The 5,934-nt window shown below is 32.9% G+C and overlaps 1 pseudogene; it reads right to left on the reverse strand.

Moving 5' to 3' along the window:
* Positions 1–2,098: 2,098 nt before the first annotated feature.
* LOC120217094 lies at positions 2,099–3,095 on the reverse strand (annotated as a pseudogene).
* Between the last annotated feature and the right edge of the window lie 2,839 nt (positions 3,096–5,934).

A 5,934-nucleotide genomic window follows, 5' to 3' on the forward strand; every position in this document is an offset into this window, starting at 1 on the left:
AAGCAGAATATAGAGCTATGGCAGTGGTCACTTCTGAGCTGGTTTGGTTACAAGGTTTGCTTGCAGAGCTTAGCATAAAGGGTCTGAAGCCTATAAAATTTCACTGTGACAACAGAGCTGCACTTCAAATAGCAGCTAATCCAGTGTATCGTGAAAGGACAAAGCATTAAATTGATTGCCATTTTGTGAGAGAAAAGATACAAGAAGGGATGATTCAAACAGAACATGTTTCAACATGAGCAACTTGCAGATATCATGACCAAGGCCTTGGGAAGTTAGCAGCATGGTTATCTGCTATCCAAGTTAGGAGTTGAAAATTTTTCAACATCCAATTTGAGGGGGAGTGTTGAGTTTGTAATCAGTTTTCTGTTAATAGTTGTTACAAGTAGTTTTAAGTAGTTAGGCAGTTAGATTGAAAGGTTATATATATGTGTAAACAGATTGTAATTAGAGTGTTAGAAATGAAAGTTAATTTTTCTACTGTTCTCGTATTACACTTAACACGATGTGAGATTTAAAATATAAGAAATAAAATAATTATTTAAAATTATACAAATTTTCAACAAAAAGGCGTCTTTGAACAAATGGAACGTTAAGATTTACTTTTCTAAAAAGTAAAACTGAAGGATAATGAAAAACGTCAAACATTAAAGGCTTTTATGCTATTATGTCAAAATTAATTTAAAATAAAACAGAACCATATTTTAGATAATAAACACATACAAACATAACTCGTATATTTGGGCCGAAAAGCACCTAGTAGTAGAAATCGCTTCGGGCTGCCTAAAGCCATTCATTCATCCTTAGGGACCTAGAAGGGCAGGTAGGAACTGTATTAATTTTTTTATATATTTGAATATTTTGTTTGTTTTTATATTAAAATTTTTATTTTATGTTTATTAGAATTAAGTTTATTTATTTAAAATGTTACTCTTTCAAATATAAAATTTTTAGGTTATCTTTGATCCTTACCTATACTTTTTGAACAACTAAAACAATGGTAACATATTCTAAGATATAACATAAACCGAGTTATTACACTCAAGAATAGAATCTAAATAGAAATGACGTATGGTTTATGCCGTAATAATTTATAAAATTTTAAAGAGGAATAAATTTATAAAATTTTAGAAACAAAAATATATTAACAAAAGAAATATATAAAAGGGATTTAAGATATACAAATTTTAATTTTTAGGACCCACCCACCTCCTAATTCATCCCTAAATGTAAAGCAAACCAAATTTAGCCAAACTTGGCATTGATGCCATTGTGATTTGTGAAAGAGATTACAGTCTTCAGGCAATTCTGCAATGAACTTTTGTCTTCCAAGCCCGAAAAGTAGGTGATAATGATATGCTCCCTGCTTTTGGTTCTTGTACAATTCCTCTTGGGTTCCTATTACATACGGTTCCTTGGGTCCACCTTTTAATTATTGGGACATCCGTTTGGTTGGAGAAGCACAAGTCTTTTCTTCCTTAATATGTTCTCTAAGCTTGTCTTTCTCAACAAAGATCGACTTGTAGGCGGTGGGTCGATATGGACCATGATAACTGGTAGGCACTAGAGCCTTTCATCACCCCAAAATCCTGCAATCTACTCTGATTTTTCTTCTTCTTTCCGGATGTAGTTAGGATTTTGACCATCAGGTAAGATTCTGTCGATAAATCAACCTCAATGTCTTCTGTGGATTTTTCTTTTCTTTTTAATTATATTATGTTTTTAAAATAACCACTTAAATTAACTGAATTACTTCATATTCTAGACTCCGATATTCCCTAAAATATTTCCTTCATTGTTCAATATATTACAGAATTTACACAGCAGTGGGTATATAAATTAACTTGGGATGATGACTCGGTTAACAATATAATCACCTTCCCTGTCATCTCCATCAACCATCACCAACTCAGGCATTGGACATTGACTCAGCTAAGAATTCAACCAATTACAAATATGTTGAGAAAGAAAGGACAAAAAATTATAACCCCGCCAACTTACCTTGTCAGTAAGGCAAGTGAAAACTCGGAACTCTAGATTTTTACTAACCAGCTCCTCAACACGGTCGAACTCGTTGGTTTCAAGTTTTAAACAGTGTTCAATAATCAATTGTTCGTTTGAGGTAACTCGGAACTGAGTTGAAAACCCCCCGAGTCTCTTTTATAATTATCAGAAGTTCTCTCCTTAAACCATGAAGTAACGGCCGAGATTCCATCCACAAGTCAATTTACTCTTGATTCCAGAGTGGCACTTCTCTTTAAAGTCCCCACGAACCCACCGGAGTGACCCGACTCCGAACTGGAGATGAACCGGATGACTTCTTCGAAAACGGACTCGTCGCAGGGGATGGTCAACAGGCCTTGGTTACTTAACCCGTACTCTTCCTCGGCTTGGATAAGGAATTTCTTAAACACGGGGTGGTTGAGGTACGACACGCGCACCACGAATCTCCTGCAACTCGTCCCCACGCAGACCGCCACGTGCCCCGACGGCACATCGGATGGGATGCCGGTGGCCGACATCCGAGCCTTGTTCCTCCACCCCGCAGCATTGCCTGAGCCTCACAATGCAGCGGATTTTGCTACTTTTACAATTCCGGCCGACTTTCCCGGTAAACTAACAATTCAAATCTGAGGGGGAAAAAAGTCTTGGTTTCAGAGTAGAGAGCTTGGTGATGAGAAAAATAGAAGCTTTGGAATTGGGGCGAGTGAGAGCTTGGGAGAGACGAGGATATTATAAAAGGGGAAAGTGTCTGCTGTTGATGAAGCAATTAAATGGCCCAAATGTTTTTTTTCCCCGCATTGGATAATAGATAAATTATGCCCATAATTTTGTAGCATAATATCAAGAAAATACAAATCCAAATTTGTACTAACAAGTTCCCAACTCGTATTAGAGATGTACGTAATCTTTAAAGAAAGATTTGTTGATTTTGATACATTGAACAAGTAAATGATGTGTGTGAGAATTATAACTAATAATCAGAAAACAAAGGGTAAGTAGGAAACTTTTTAAATTTATTCAATTTTGAACACAGCATTGCAATCTCTTGAAAACAGCTTATATATTGAAATGTGAACCTTTTGAGGTGCCATGCTGCTTGCTTACTATACCTAAACTTTACCCTTTTTATTATGGTATTCATAAGGGATAAAGGCCTTATAGTTGATGTTGATAAATTCAAAGATTTTATATTGATGGTTATCGTTTTAAACTTTTAACTAATTAACCGTGTATAAAATATATATAAAAAGCAACAAATATATATTATTTTATTATTCTGCAATATACAAGTGTTTGATGTAATTTGTGTAAAATAATGTAGCCTAAGAAGAACGCACCGCACCTCGTGCAAACGTGTAGTAATAATAAACTAAAGCATTTTTTTTTTCAAATGTAGACCCCTTTAAAAGAAACGATTTTTGTACCCACCAATCCATTATATCTGACCAATTGTCCAATTCCCATGCCCCATGTGCGGGGATGTCTCAGGAAAGGCGGGTTAATATACGGTTAATATACAGCATTACCGGATACATTAAAATGTATTTAATAAATTCGGTTTAGCGGTACCTATTATGTTGACAACTAATAATGTTTTAGGTAGAAATATGAAAAACTATTAAAAAATTTGGTAACCGGTAAACTTTGGGTTATCGGTAAGTATCTATCCTTTTTATAAAAGTGTCCATACGTTTAACATATCAAGTAATTTTACCGGTTTTGTCATAATGAATCTGGTTTTGTCATATTTTTACTTGTTATATTGTAAATTATCTATCCTTTTATAAAGTGTCCATACTTATTTCACTGTGAAAATATATTATTATCTTTAGTTAATATTGTTAAATTAAATCTAAATAATATTTTATAAAATATCAAAACAATCAAATAATTTTTTGTGTAAATGAAATTATTAAATTAATATTGTAGGTGGAAAACATGAAACATATTAAAAAATTTGAAACATAAATTACATAACTTTCAAAAAAGTATATATCATTTTTATAAAAGTGTCCATACTTATTTCACTGTTGAAAACATATTATATTATATTTGGTTAATATTGTTAAATTTAAATGCTAAATAATATTTTATAAAATATCAAACAATCAAATAAAATTTTGTGTAAATTAAATTATTAAATTAATTGTAGGTGGAAAACTGAAACACTATTAAATAAATTGAAACATAAATTACATAACTTTAAAAGCAGTTTTAAATCCTAAAAAGTGTCGATACTTTTAAAAAATATATCGATCCAAAACGATATACCAGGTAAAAATATGATAAAACGGTAACAAAATGATAAAACCGGTAAATTTAAAAGTGTCGATACGTTATATAAGGATCGACACTTTGTGAATTTAAAGAGAAGCAGTTATAGCGCCTATAATGTGGTCGATACTTTAAAAAAAATATCGATCCACACGATTATAACAGGTTAAAAATATGATAAAACGGTATCAAAATGATAAAAACGGTAAAATGATACCGGATATATTGAAAGTGTCGATACTTTCGTAAGTACGTGTAATAAATTATCGACACTTTCAAAGAAATAGGTAATTATCCTTCGAAAGTATCGACACCTGACATAAAAGTATCGACACTTTTGTATTTGTATCGATTAAATATAAATAACATATCCGATGAAAATATAAGCTAAATATCCTCTGAAAATAGATAGAACGGACGAGTTTTTGAAATCGAAGAGTAATTGCCTGCATTTCAGAAGGCGTTTCTAAAGCGAAGTTTGTTTGTTTGTTGCTGCAGTCGAATCGAAAAGTATGTTGTCGAAACCCTAATTTTTTATTATTACAGTAATCGCGATAGGGTTTTTTATGTGTTGTTTGGGGTTTTGGAGTAAGGAAGCATTTGGGGGACCGATTGCAGGTAGAAATAGATATTCAAGGAAAAATTAAATGTCGATACTTTTATTAATATTATAGGTAGAAAATGATATTATAGGTTGTATAAATGTGCCGACACATTTGGTGTGGCCATTCAATTCTTTTGAAGAAAACCGTTTTACCACAAGAGTAGTTATCTATATTTGTATATTGAAAAGTGTATGTAACAAAATAATTTGATTTGCGTAAACTGATATATGAAGGAAAAATGGAGTCAATGGGTTGGAAAATTGTTGGTGCAGCAGATGACTTTGAAATTGAGGCCGAGACTCGAAAGCAACCAAAGGGTGGATATATGTACTTCTAGTAAGTATCAATGTCTTTTTGTTATTATTGTTGAAATGGTAATTGGATTAAAGTATCGATAAACTTTAAATTGATTACAAATTTTAAATGTTAACAGTATGGCCGAATGCAAAAGGATGAAGGGAGATGACACACAGAGCGGTTCGGTATGTAAAATGAAATTGACATTGAGTAGTATTAGTATTAGTGTTAATGTATTGATTAAGAAACGTTTATGTTTAATATTAGGTGAAAAAAGATGTGAGGTCCAAATGGAATTCAATGAGTGATGCTGAAAAGGAACCTTACATCACAGTCAAGGATGAGTAAAGAATACAAAGAACGGAGGAAAGCACATGAAAATAAGGTATTCATTAAACTTGTAAATACGTTGATACAAAATATATAAGAACTATAACATTATATATTGTTAAAAAATGTAGGAAGTGTCGACAAGATGCAGCATTAAAAGGGTGAATTTATTAATTAAACCCTTAAGGAGAAGGGTCAGTTGAATGTGCTGGGAGAAATAGGTTTTGGATCGTTGATCGGAGTAAGGGATCGACCTATTCGGAGGGAATTGTGCGATCCTTGATGGCACAATTTGACGTCACAAGTATGGCTAAGTATGGTGATTATTCATTCCCTCTGGGGGTATCGACTGCTGCAGCCGTATTGGGGGTACAAAACAAAGGCAAAAGTGTTATAGAAGTCTGTAGGAGTAAGAACTGGAAAG

The sequence above is a fragment of the Hibiscus syriacus genome, unplaced genomic scaffold (genome assembly GCF_006381635.1).
Source record: "Hibiscus syriacus cultivar Baekdansim isolate YM2019G1 unplaced genomic scaffold, ASM638163v2 tig00110183_pilon, whole genome shotgun sequence".
Classification (NCBI taxonomy): Eukaryota; Viridiplantae; Streptophyta; class Magnoliopsida; order Malvales; family Malvaceae; genus Hibiscus; species Hibiscus syriacus.